Below are 15,379 nucleotides of genomic sequence, written 5' to 3'. Positions count from 1 at the left end.
CTTCTTAGTAGACCAACATTTAAAATCAACCACTCTAAATCCCATCATCAATTTCAATCTTAGCAAACTAAACCTTTGAATCAACCACTTGAAATCTCATCATCAATTTCATTCTTAGTAAACTAAACCTTCAAAATATCATCATCAATTTCAATCTTAGTAAACTAAACCCTTGAAATTAGCCACTTGGAATCCCATTAGCAATTTCAATCTTAGTAAACTAAACCTTTTAAAACAACCACATCAAAATCCCACTAATGAACTCACTCTCAATAAACTAAACCTTTACTTCCTCATCCCTTTCATACCTCAAGAACTCACTCACTTTTATTAGATCATAAACCTACTCCAACACTTACATCCTTTAAATGTCTAATCCCTTTAACTTAATTTATTTCTATTACTCAAATGTCATGTGATCTTGCTGTCCTACTTTCATCCTTAGTATTTTAACTTTCTCATCAATCTTTAAGCCATTCCAAACTATCATTTTATCCTTAAGTAAGTGAATTAATTACCAAACTCACATGATTTTACCTCTCGATTTTTCACTCTTTACCAAGGATAATTATTTAGACTTAGACTCTATCAAAATCCTCTCACACTCTCACAGTTTCAATACACAAGCATATCCATCAAATTATCATAAATACTTTGTTCACCTTTCATTTCTCAAACAGCCCTCAGGCACAAACATCATCAACTTTCACTAAACCACCATCACAAAACAGCTGCACTTTTATCAAACTTATCATTATATTCATGTTTCAAATGAATGATGCATATGACTCACTTTTTACTAGCCTTTCACAATATTCACATTAAAAACAACAACATTTCCACTCATTTACTCAACCATCATTTCAAAATTTCATCAAACAACACCAAGAGATTCAAGTATAGTTCTACATGGTTTCCAAGTCACAAAACTAAAAATGAACAGTTCAAAGGATCACATGAATTCACACATTCCTCACACATCACATGCATGTTAAATTCAGATTTTCCAGCATTACATCAACAGTAAAAATCGAACACACATCAAGGCTCACACAATATCAATCAACCAAACTTGTAAGAAAGTTGTATTCAACCAAGATCACACACAACTCTACATGGATTTGACCATCACAAAGTTGAAAGGTAACATTTTTTGCTTTCATTTAAATTTCTTAGAAAATCAAGGCATGCAAAGTAAAGTTCAAATTTGTAGTGTCTTTCCAAGATCGAAACTAAGAAAATCAAGTTTTAGAGGAGAGAAACCGAGCCATACACAAGGGAATTTCAGCATGTAAACATTCAACTTTTGTCATTCAAAAAGGTAATCTCATATCAAAAGGAAATCAAGTTTGAAAAGGGAAAAATCAAGACAATCAACCAAGATTTGTGATTTTCACTTTAATCAAACACTTCCCCTTGAGTCATGTGTTATTCAAAGATTTCAAAATACCAAAATATGAAAAGAATGGCCTTTCAAGCAAAACAGAAACCGTACTTGGGTTTTCATCAAAATCTGTGACATGCAAAAAAAGAAAATAACATGCAACACTTTGGCTTCATCAACAAATGAGGTAACATCAATTTGAAAAGGATATCAAGTTCAAATGGAGAAATCCGAGACATTCAAAGGGAAAAAAGTGACATGCAAAGGGTGGAATCAAGATGCAAAGAGATAAATCAATATACTTTGCATCCACAAACCAAGAACACAAGAAAACTTCAAAAGACAAGCTTTTAGATTTAATCAAAGACATGGTTAAAAGCAAGCACATAGACAAACAAGGTGAGAACTCCCCCTTGCCTTGGATGAAGACGTGAAAATGAAGAGGATGAGCTTGAACAAAGTTGATCTCCAAGGCTTGGTTGTTGGGCCGAACAAGAGGTCAACCAAAAGCTTAAATCTTCCTCCGAATTTGAGTTGTTCCTCACAGATTCTTGAAGAGAAGGATGGTGGAATGTTTTGGTTGCAAAGAAACAAAAGGAGGATGAGAGAAAGGTTTGATTTTGGGCTAGGATTCTCTTAGTTTCCTTGAGAGAAAATGAGAGAATGGAAGAATGGAAGAGTAACTTAGGTTTGTAGGTCATGGCTTCACGGTTTTAAAGAGTGAGAATGAGAGAATATGAGAGAAAAGTGGCAAGGTGATTTGGATAGGCTTTTTGGAAACAAAATGAGAGAATGAAGGGTTTGGTTCCTTTTAAATGAAATGTTGGAGTGCCAAATGCCAATTGCCTAAGTGTGCACACAGTTCCTTTTTGTTTGCAATTGGAAATTGGAAAGTTTCAAGTACAAGGGTGCAGAGGGTTTTGGCCAGTATTTTCCAGAATTTTGCAAAGTCCAAAAAGAAAGATTTTGGGCAGCAATGCATGAAAAATTGATTGGTTGATGTGGAATTGGATATGACTATAAAGATGAGACAAGTGATAAGGTGCAAACTTCTAAAGATTTTGCTGATTTTGGGCCATCATGATGTTTGCTAATTTGAAGACAAAGGAAGAACTTTCTATAATCATGATGTTTGAAATCAAGGCGAAAAGAATTTAATTTGCACAAAAATCTAGTGGAATATACTAGATTTGGAAAGATTTAAGGTAATCATGGTGCTTGCAATTTAGGGGACAATAATGTCTTGCATGAAAATCTAGTGGCCGATACTAGGTTCGAGAATATTTAAAGTAATGATTACGACTGCTAAGTAATTATTACAAAATATTTTTGAAATGACTAAGAAACCTCTTACAATAATTACAAAATCTTTTGAAAGGATTATAAAATCTTTTGAAATGATTACAAAATCTTTTTGCAATAATTATAAAATCTTTTGAAGTGAATACAAAATCTTTTTAATTAAATGCAAAATCTTTTGAAATGATTATAGAATATTTTGCAATTATTATAAAATTTAAATAATTATAAAATCTCACATTTTCCAAGGCCATTAATTATGATTTTCCACAAATTTCAGCAAAACAAAATTTGGCTTTTTGGATAAGATTTTCATATTATATTTTGGCAGCCATAACTGAAAATAATCAAGGGATTTTAGGAAATCTCAGGGTTGTCCAAATGAATGGTTTTTATGAAAATTGGCCTTCCTCAAAATTTGGGAAATTTAGCAACTGAACTGTTGTTGAAGCCAAATAAATTGCATGTAATGATTTTAAAATTCTAATAGATAGAAAATCATAAAAATAAATCATGCTCAAATAAAATCAAGAGATTTACCAAGAAATCTCTGCACTCAACAACTCATTTCAATACTAACAGGTCAAAATTCAAGAAAACAAGCAAGCATTTAAAACCTAAGAGTCATCTAACTAAGCTAGTGAAATTTGGGGTAGAGTAGGACAAATAAGGTAGAATATACTCTGGTGGTAATTCTATTAAGACTGTTATGTAGATCTCAACATCTACCTTATCAACATATGTATCTAGCCATCTTGTCTTAGCTTGTTGTCCAAAGCCTATGGTGATAAGTCCATTGATGTTGAAAAGGCTTAACATCCACACCCCTAGTTCAGAGGATGGTATCCAAATCCTTATGAGCTCTTTGCTCATCTATTGTACACATATAATTGTCGTAGAAATAGAGAAAATAGAAGGAAAAGACAAACAAACACAAGAGATGAACTTACATTCTCATATCTATTCCATAAGTAGATTCTTTAAGTAGGAATACTATCAAAATTCATATAAAATACATACTCAAGCACAATATCAAGACATACACTTTATGCAAGATACAATGAATTATGCAAGTTCAATAATAAGTCAACTTTGTTAAATTAAGCCTCATGCTTTGTATGTAGGCCCAAATACACCAATGTTTCAATGCATTGTGCAAATATCATTTGTTGGAAGAAACTAGAGAACTCTATTCCCTATTGATATAGATATAACCAAAACATCATCTTTGTCAAATAAAAAAACACATGCCTTGTGAGTGAGTTCAAAAATGGATCTACCACAATCATAGTCATGATTGTTTGTATTAGGATGACAAAGGTTTGTAGGCGACTAGCCTGGTCACAGTAAACTACTCTATGCCATTAAGATATTACCCCTTGGCAACCCTAAGATTCACTTTAGAACTTGGTCACTCAGTATCTCACAATTGTACCAAACTGTAGCTTCGACAAATACATTGTTGTTACACACATGATGCATGCATCATTAATCATATCAAATTCATTAACTTTGACAGTTTAGACTTTTACCAATCTATACGATTCCTATAGCCTTTTGGCCTTCCTCACTAGAATTTCATTTTTTACATCATGCAAGATCCATCATTGATATGTCCATCTCTTATTTCTTGAAAGTTGTGGTTTTATATGAAAAGTACTTTATTTTAATTCTTAAACAATTTTTGAGAAGTCATAAAATATATTTCTTTCATAATATATTCTAATATTTTCATAATTATCTATTAATAAGTATATTTATATAATTTTTCAAAAAAATTTCACATACTTTTTATTGTAATTATGATGATAAGATGTTAATGAACACACTTACAGATGATGTTTTTCTTAAGAAAATTTGGAATTAAGTCTTAAATGTTGTTGCGATTCAAAATAGTCAAGAAGAAATTATGATTCAACAACCATATAAGAGACCCACAATCTGGAGGGTTTATAGGAAAAAGGAAGGAATGAGTGATGAGTTGGCATAGAGAGAAGGCAGTAGCGAGAGTTGGTTATGACGTGATGCATCTTTCCTTATAAGGAGGGGCGGGTATAGTGAGAAGGCATCAAGGAATATCTTTTGGTTAGTTATGGATAGAGAGCAATAGCTCTCTATAAAAGCAAGGCTCAAGATAGTAGTGATTGTACTCCTACTAATATTTTAAATATTCAATAATACAAAACTCAGTATATTCCTCACATCCTTTTCATGATTCTTTTTAATTTCTTCATTATTGGATTCAATTTGTAACAAACTAGTCCGACCTACTGGATAGCTCTGAGGGTGAATGCCATCTAAGAAGGAACGCAAAGAAAGAACGTAGATATCATGGAGGGTAGAATGACACTGATCGAAAGAGAAATTATTGGATTGAAATTAGCAATGGAGGCGATACATTTACAAGCAGAGAAGAACCAGGAGAAACTAATAGCATTACTTATTAATAGCCCAAAGAAATTGCTAGGGGAAATACAATCAACAGCTCATAGGTCAGTGATAATTGTATAAAATAAGTGAATTGAGATGATGATTTGAGCACTTTTAATGTTAAAAGTTTGGATTATTTTGTTAAAATTCTCCTTAAACTTGGAACTTTTACAAATACTTGTATATTTCAAGAAAAGAATGCAATTGTAGTGTTTTGATTCCTTTTTGATCTATTTTGTAGTGGAAATCAAAAGAGAAACATCATTTAAAGTTGAAGAAAATTAGAAAAAGTCAGACAAAGAGCATATAAAGCATGAAGTTGAAGAAAACAGTTAGCTTCTCGAGGTTTCTCGCTATGGCGAGACACCCTCACTGCAGCGAGAATGCTTAATCGTAAAGATGGCAAATATGTGCTCCTCTCACTATAGCGAGAATTTGTCGCTGTAGCGAGAAATATCGCTGGAGCGACAGGCAAATAGAATGACCTAATTTCTATCTCCATGTCTCGCTACAGCGAGGAGGTGTCGCTGTAACGAGAGAAGTTTGAGTAAACCAGTATAAAAAGCAACTTTTATGTTTTTGAAGTTAGTTATTGTTCCATAAACATTTCCAGAGAGGGAGAGCAGCGCAGAGCATAAGGAAAGAGTAGGAATACTCGATTTTTTATGTTCTACTCTATATCTCAATTCTTGGTATTATAGTTGCAATGAGCAACTAAACTTTGTATGGGATCGAATGTAAATCTTCAAAATTGATGTATTCTCAGTAATTTATATAAATATAGTTGTTTTTTCTTCATTTCTATTGATTTGGTGATTTCACTCTTTTTTAATGGTTGAATCTGTCTATTTGATGGTTTCTAGGGCTCAAATCTCAGTTATATTTAGAAAGATATTATTTATATTTAGATCTGGTTGAGATTACTCAATAACTGGTTATTCTAGAAATAGATTTCAAGTTATTGATTGCTTTTAAATCCTGATTTTCATGCTGGATAGTTTCTTAACTATTTGAGGAATCAACATTTGAGAAATTATCTTATAAATATATTTTCAAGGAATTGAAATATAGGACTTTCGTATTTTGAATCAAATTTGTTGGAAATGGTTGCTATACTTATTGTTAAATTACTAGAACACAGAGAGGGAGATAGATGAAATTCAATCCCAGCTTTTTAAACTTGAATTTTACTATATTTTACATTATCATTTTACATTTGAGAAGCCTTTGACTATTGGGGAATAGATTTCGTAGGACCACTTCTAGCTTCATATTCAAATGAGTACATCTTGGTGGCAGTAGACTACGTATGAAAATGGGTCGAAGCTATCGCATCTCAGAAGGCGGATGCCAAAATTGTAATAAAATTCTTGAAGAAAAACATCTTTTGCAGATTTGGCACACCAAGGGTATTAATCAGTGATGAAGGGTCTTATTTCTGCAGTTCTCGAATGCAGAATGTCCTAGAGCATTATGGGGTAAGGCACAAGGTAGCATCACCCTATCACCCCCAAACAAATGGTCAAGCTGAGGTCTCTAACAAAGAAATTAAAAGGATTTTGGAGAAGACTGTTACAACTTCAAGAAAAGACTGGTCTCTTAAGTTGGATGATGCACTTTGGGCTTATAGGACTGCATACAAGTCTCTCCCCATTTCAATTGGTGTATGGTAAATCATGTCACTTACCGGTGGAGTTAGAACACAAGGCATACTAGGCCTTGAAATTTTTGAACTTTGATCCTCAAGCAGCAGGTGAAAAAAGGAAGCTACAACTGCATGAATTGGTGGAAATGAGACTCAGTGCATATGAATCCTCTAAACTCTACAAAGAAAAAGTGAAAGTTTATCAGGACAAGAAGATCCTCAAGAGGGAATTCAAGCCTCGCCAATTTGTACTCCTGTTTAATTCCAAGTTGAAGTTGTTCCGTGGAAAACTTAAATGAAAATGGTCAGGACCATTTCTTGTGAAGGAGGTGAAGCCTTATGGAGCTGTGGAATTACAAGATCCAACTACTTAGAGAAGTTGGATAGTCAATGGACAAAGGCTCAAGCCATACCTAGGTGATGAAGTGGAGAGACTCACCAATATTATTTCACTGTATGATCCTTAAAGAAATAGGCATCAAGCTATGAGATGTTAAACAAGCACTTCCTGGGAGGCAACCCAGTGTTTGTTTGTGAAATTCTATCTTTTATGTTGTTTGTTTGTTTGTTTTTAAGTGTTTATTAGTTGTTTAGGATGTTAACTTGGTATTTGGTGACTATGTGCATGATTCAAGGTATCTATTGCTATTTTGTTGGGAATTTAAGTGCTGAATGTTAATTGAATTGATTTTAAATGATAGAGTGACTAAGGGGTTAAAAAGAAAGTAGAATGGTAAGATTAAAAAAGTATTAACATAAGTCTGAGAAGCATTCTGTGTGCTTCTCGTTACAGTGAGAGACCCCTCGCTGTAGCGAGAGATGAGTGAAAATAGAAGTCTAAACTGTGTGCTTCTCGCTATAGCAAGAGACTTGTCGCTGTAGCAAGAACTATGTTGCTAATTCATTAATAAAAAAAAAAGGGTACCAAAGTGAATTGAGCGAGATGTTACCATTGAGTGTTAAGAAAATTTAGTTTTCTACTCTAACATATTTAGATATTAAGATCTTGGTTGCTTTCATGAACCTTAGGGACTAAAGGTCAAAATTTTTGTATTGGTGTGAGAATGGTCAAGATATTGTGCAAGTTGCTACATGTCTAGTATCTCTTTGTACTTAATTGTCATGATGGAGTTTGTAAAACTTTTTTGGAAGTAAAATGTTTTCACAACAGATACTTTTATGAATTCTATCAAATGAATTTGATTATACTGTATTAATCTGGGATTTGATTACAATTGGGTTGAATAAGATTATTAATTGTAGAATTGTCATTCAAATGAATTTGGACATGTTGGATTAATACATTGAGTTGAATTAGTTTTATTATCATTGTGATTTACATTACCCTATTGCATTTTCTAAATTGTGAGATTGTGATTTTTCAAGAGAATTAAGGTTAGAGCTCACAAGGACCCAACTTCTGCATCAAAGGAACAGAAAAGAGCCTCTTCTTCACAGCCACCACCATCCGATCCAAGGAAATTTAAAGACAAAGACAGGGAAGACAGATTCAAGGAAATCCAAGATTTGTTAATTATTGAGGAAAGGAGAGTGGACTTGAAGGAAGGGGAGTTTGATGAATTCAACAATGAGATTGAAAGGCAAAGATGGAGAATATTGACTGAACCGAGAGGCTATTATGACCCAGAAATCGTCAAAGAATTTTATGCCAATGCTAAACTAGATTTTAATTAAAGAAGGCTTGATACAAGGTTTAGGGTCAGAAGAGTTTGGATTGACTACTCCAGGGATGCAATCAATAATTATTTGGGGAACCTATTGTAGCTAGAGGAGAATGAGATGAATTTCTTCCACACAAAGCTCAATTCATGCACCCAGCCCTTCAGTGACTATGCTACTGCTCAAGCCTTATGCATTGCAAACAGGAGTTACACCTCAAATCTTGAAGGGAAGGCTTTGCGGATCTACAGGAAGAACATGACCACCCTAGCTCAAGTGTGGGCCACCTTCATATGCCACAACATAGTCTCCAAAGCCCACACTTCATCCATGACCATGAGGTACTGCTATCTCTTGTACAACATACTGAGAGGAGGATCTATGGATAGAGCCCGCATCATTACAGATGAAATTTATAGATTTGTGATCAAGAGAAGAGCGAGTGGCTCACTTGAGTACCGACATTGATCACTGCATTGTGTCAGGCTCAGGGAGTGAGGGGTATTCAATTTGCAGAGACTATTAAGCTTCCCATCACCCTGGCCTATATTCATAATCATTGCATAGAGGATCAGCTTGGAGCTCCACCACCTCCTCTACCACCACAACCTCAGCCTTAGCCTCAACCTCAGCCTAAAAAGCCCCTAGCACAGGAAGTGCCCAGCAGGCCAGATGACTCAGCCTTCACAGACCGCCTCCACCGTCTAGAGCTCCGATTAGACCATTTGACTCTTCAGAATTTTGCCATCCATAAGGGCCAGATGCATCAGCAATATGCTTACCACCATCAGGCTCAGTTGCAATATCTGAGTCAATATATATGGATGAGCTTAGAGGAGTTTGCAGCTTATCAACAGTGGCTTGGGGACATGCTACATTTCCAAGGAGGGGCAAGCTCATCTGGAGCAGTTGATGGAGATGAGGATGATGATGAAGATAGTGGTGCGGAGATAGAAGAAGAGGATTAGAGAGATGAAATTTTTGTCAGAGGAAGAAAAGAATTTAAGGGACACTTTTATGTTAGTATTTAGATTTATGCTTTGTTTATATGTGTTTATGTGGTATTTGACGATGTGTTTAATTTCATTTGGCACTATAAATTTGCGTACTTCAAGTATATATGGTTATTGGTGGTCTAAACATGTTTTGATGAGTAATGGGTGGAATGGTAATTATATGGTATGCAATTAGATGATGACTACTGACTTGGTGGAGTTATTGAAATTTTTGTTGTTAGAAAATGATTTGAAAAATTCCTTTGGTTTTTGGAAATAGCACCATTTGTTTTGTAGAAAGTGATTTGGAGAGACTCAAATGGGCCATGTTCTGAATCTAGGAATTGTTTTGAAAAATTAAAGAAAAAGGATTTTGTGAATGTGAAAAGTTGAGGTTTAAGTGAAAGAGAGTTAGGATATCTTGTACATGAAAATAACTAATTAGAAAATTTGAGCAATTCATTTATCTTAAGCAAAGAAAAATGATTTCAAACAAAGGAGTGAAAATGTGAATGCTGTAAATAAGTGAATAAACTTCACTAAAATCTGGCGGTTAATTTTGCTCGAGTTTCTAATTGCTGTAAGCACAATTAGTCATGAAGATGATTGGGGCATAGTTTGTAAATACAGTTTTATAGCTAGAGCCAAAAAGGCAACCCATTTCAAGATTTATCCAATTTCTTTTTGGAAGCCCTTGAGCCTAAAAGCAAAATTTTTGGAAAATGTATGTACCTGAAGCCTTTACATGAGAATTATTATTTTCCATACCTTTGAAGAGGAGCATTAAGGCATGATAGGTCTTGAATGCTATTTTTGCAAAAACATGAGTTGGTTATACATGGAAAATGAATGAATAATTGGAATTTCTTCTAAAAAAAGAAAAGAAGCAAATATAATAAAAAGAATGAAATTGATGTGACAAAAGAAAAGAAAAATGTTGAAATTAGAAGGAGACATCCAAGGATTAACAAAAATATGGTGTTAATTTGAGTGAAGAACAATAGAGATGGAGACCAACAAATGGATGGTGATCTTGATTGCATTAATGCTCTAACTCACTTTGAATTCTAGAAAAACAATGAATTATTTGTAAGCCTAGCAACATTACAACCTTTTTGAAAGACCCTATGATCTATGTCTTGTGTGTGTACTTAGTTTGATGAGAAGCAAAGAGCAAAGCCAAACTTAAGGAATTCATTGAGGAAAGTGAGAGAAACACTAAATTTGCGAGAATGAGAGGCTTTTTCTTTGGATTATTGAATGTTGTTGCTCTTATTTCTTTGAAAGTGAAGTGCACTAGCATCCTGATCCTTTTAAAAGGACAACCAAAATCCTTGATCATGAACAATTCCCATTGGTTGAAAATTTTTGAAAAATCTTAGATGATGAACATGGAAGCAAAGATGATTAATTTTATCTCAAACCATTTTCAAAGGATTCTTGTGAAAAACTTTTGTGCATTCAATTACTTTGCTTGAGAACAAGTAAGATTCTAGGTTAGGGGGAGTTGATAATTGTATAAAATAAGTGATTTGAGATGATGATTTGAGTACTTTTAATGTTAAAAGTTTGGATTATTTTGTTAAAATTCCCCTTAAACTTGAAACTTTTACAAATACTTGTATATTTCAAGAAAAGAATGCAATTGTAGTGTTTTGATTCCTTTTTGATCTATTTTGTAGTGGAAATCAAAAGAGAAACATCATTTAAAGTTGAAGAAAATTGGAAAAATTCAAAAAGAAAGCATATAAAGCATGAAGTTGCAGAAAAAGTTAGCTTTTGGAGGTTTCTTGCTGTAGCAAGACACCCTCGTGCAATGAGAATGCTTAATTGTGAAGAGGGCGAATATGTGCTCCTCTCACTATAGTAAGAATTTTTTGTTGTAGCGAGAGTCCCTTGCGTCGCTGTAGCGAGAAATATCGCTGCAATGACAGACAAACAAAATGACCTAATTTCTATCTCTATGTCTCGCTACAGCGAAAAGGTGTCGCTGTAGTGAGAGAAGATCGAGCAAACCAGTATAAAAGGCAGTTTTTATGTTTTTGAAGTTAATTACTGTTCCATAAACATTTTAGAGAGGGAGAGCGATGCAGAACATAGGGAAAGAGTAGGAATACTTGATTTTTGATATTCTACTCTGTTTGTATCTCAATTCTTGGTATTATGGTTGCAATGAGCAGCTAAACTTTGTGTGGGATTGAATGTAAATCTTCAAACTTGATTTATTCTCAGTAATTTATATAAATATAACTGTTTCTTCTTCATTTCTATTGATTTGGTGATTTCAATCTATTTTAATGGTTGAATCTGTCTATTTGATGGTTTCTAGAGCTCAGATCTGAGTTATATTTGGAAAGATATTATTTAGATCTAGATCTAGTTGAGATTACTCAATAACTGGTTATTCTAGGAATAGATTTCAAGTTATTGATTGCTTTTAAATGCTGATTTTCATCCTGGATAGTTTGTTAACTATTTGAGGAATCAACATTTGAGAAATTATCTTAGAAATATATTTTCAAGGAATTAAAATATAGGACTTTCGTATTTTGCATCAAATTTGTTGGAAATGGTTGCTATACTTATTGCTGAATTACTTGAATATAGAGGGAGAGATAGATGATATTCAATCCCAGCTTTTTAAACTTGAATTTTACTATATTTTACATTATCATTTTACATTTTAATTTTTATTCAACAATTCATGAAAATCCTCAATAAATTCTGTTGTATATAAGCTCAATTAATTTTTATCTTAATAATTAATACGTTTGAATTGCTTTCTGAGGACGATACTCTAGTACTCTACTGGTTATTACTTGCAACAGACTCGGTACAATTGCCGTGTTTGAAGGAAAAGTCCCAACAGTCAAGGTCTAAAAGGTTACAAGGATACACACTTGATGAATTCTACTAGTCGGTGAAGAAAGTGAAGCTACCCACATTTAATGGCAAAGACCTAGCTGGATGGATATCTCGTGTAGAAGTCTATTTTCGTATGATGGAGACGAGCCCTAAAAACCAAGTAAACTTGGCACAGTTGTGCATGGAAGGATCCAAAATCCATTTCTTTAATGCTCTAATTACTGCCAAACTTGATGTAACATGGGAGCAACTTAAAAGCGATTTGCTTAAACGTTATAGAGGAGTGGGAGATGGCAATGTTTATAAATAGCCTATGGCTCTTTGACAAACAGGGAGCGTATATGAGTTGAAAATTTTGAGATGTTAATGGCTCAGGCCACACACCTACTGGATAACCAATATTTCAAGTATTTCATCCATTGTTTGAAGGATGATATTCAAGGGAGGGGCAAAACCAATTCCAACCAGCTGGGAGGAAATTTGGAGGGATGAAGAATTCGGGTCAACCCGAACTGGGTCATCTACCCCAAAAGGCCCAAACGTGTTGGGCCGCAATTGTGGGTCTGAATGGGTCCTTGTAGGGGATGGAAAAGGGGTTACCACTCCCAAACAAGGGGACCCAATGTCAAGATCTGAAAACTCTTTCGATGGGACGCATACGATGTTGAGAGACAGGGGGATTTGCATTTGTCATACCAAGAGCTTTTGGATTGCAAACAAAAAGGTTGTTTCAATCATGGAGGCGAGTATCATCCACGTCATTAGTGTCTAGATCAATAATTGAAAGTGATGTTCTTGGAGGACTCAGATGAAGAGGACGGTGAAGTCAACGTACTTGCTATGGAAGAAGATGATACAGCAAAACACAGACAGAGTGTGCAGTGTGTTGCATCTCAAAGGTCAAAAGCTAGCACCACAAACTCTAAAGCTACAAGGTACGATGCGTGGAGTATGCATCATGGTGTTGGTGGACAATAGAGCCACACATAATTTTATTTCAAATAAGCTAGTAACAACTATGAGGTGGGCAACTAAACCCACAAAAACGATGAATATTAAATTAGGAGATGGTTATAAAGCTTGTGCAGAAGGGAAGTGTAGAGGAGTGCGGATTAAGTTGGATGAGGTAATTATCACTATTAATGCCTTGCTCTTTGATTTAAAAGGCATAGATGTGGTATTAGGGATATCATGGTTGGTTTTACTGGGTGAGATGTTGATAGATTGGGGGAAAAAGTCCATGACCTTTTAGATAAATAATGATTGGGTGACAGTGAAAGCTGGAGGAGGGGAGGTTATGTAGCATCCTAATTTACTAAAACTCTTATATCAAACTTTATAAGATAGTAGTTCAGAAAACACCAAAATCTGGTAACATTTTTTTTTCTTCATACATACAAATACAAGTATAATCTCCTTTCTCTGAGAGAGAGTTAACATGCATATAGTTTTCTCATCTCATCATTCCATAATTCAGTTTCAATAGTATAATGATATAAGATCAACACAACTCATCATCTGAAAATACCTCAATAGATTAAGCATAAGTTTGCGAAAATGTCAAGTACTTAAATGAAGCAAGACGGTCAACATTATCTAAACACAACAACATAATATAATATGACCAGACTTCCTAAGAGCAGTTCCCCTAATACATAAACAAATAAAACATCAGTCATAAGGAGAGTAATCTTTAATGGGATTCAACTCCTCAAAAGAAGTAGGGGAAGAAGAACAAGAAGCAGTCGCAGCAACAGAGCCTCCACTCTCAAATCCATGAATCGCACAAGCTAGTCCGCGGGAGATACTTTGCCGAGCCGCGGAGTCGAACACCCACAAATCCTCCTCAGAAGGAAGGATCCATACCTACACCTTGTTCTCCTCCATCTATATAGATATAAGAAAAGCGACACAATACAACACAATTCAAAGGGGTGAGTTCTCCACACACAAACAATAATCAAATAGCCATACCCCAAGGAAGGCGGCATCATAAACACAAGCACTTTCAACAATCAGCATTCACCATCATCAAGTACTTAGTAATATAGTAGAGCAATAAAGAATATTCATATTCATTACCAATTTCTCAATCAATCAATCATTCCTAGTAGTAATGCATATGATGCATGAATGCAGGTTTCAACCTCACCCATTATCGTCTCTCATGTTTCGATAGTATGCAATGATGCATGGGGATCCCATCACTCTATGACTGGCGACTTGCCCAGCTTTTACCATAGAGTCTCATAGATAGATAGATAGATTTAAGTCGTAAGGCGATCGAAGGACTCGATTCCCTGCATTTAGATTGGCACAGTAGAATAAAATAGAAGCAGCATTTAGCTTTAGTAGAACACCACTGGAGTTTGGCCCAAGATGGGTCTCTTCGGGAATGGACCTCAACGACCATAGAATGTGCGGTCCTTATCAGGTTTGGCTAAGGTTTACAGCGGGTCAAGACCCGGTCACAGAGGCAGATCACTGTTGCCACTTAGGTCGACTATTCTCCCTTTTGCCACCCCTAGTAGATCTACTCAAGACTGAACCTACAACACCTCCAAGCTGTGTCACGGTAATGTCTCCAAGTTCAAAATAATAGTATGATGCATGAAATGGTATTTTTCAGTTTTCTTTGACAGTTTTCTCATTTCATATAGCCACTTTGAGGCTAAGGCACAGTAGAATAGAAGCCATCACAGGGCTTAGTAGCATGGATAGATTTCATGAGTTTCACTAAGTAGCATGGAGAGATTCCATGAGTTTCATAGTAGCATAGATAGATAGATTCCATGAGTTTTCATAGCAATTTCAATGAGTTCATAGTAGTTCAAAGTAATATAGTTTCAGGAACTCATAGCTTAGAATAGATCTTTCATCATAGATTCATAGTTTCATAAATTTATACTCATGGACATTTTAGTGCAGCATTTAGACGTTTAGATCATGGCTTAGTCAAATCATATAGTTCATCATTCCTCCAAGCAATCCATCCTCTCATTAGTCATATCCTTCTTTTCGGTTCATTCTATTCCTTTCATATTTACAAGTCTAATCCTTTTAATTTAGTCCAACCTCATC

The sequence above is a fragment of the Abrus precatorius genome, unplaced genomic scaffold (assembly GCF_003935025.1).
Source record: "Abrus precatorius isolate BTA unplaced genomic scaffold, Abrus_2018 Scaffold8, whole genome shotgun sequence".
NCBI classification, from domain to species: Eukaryota; Viridiplantae; Streptophyta; class Magnoliopsida; order Fabales; family Fabaceae; genus Abrus; species Abrus precatorius.
This window is presented reverse-complemented; position numbering follows the sequence as displayed.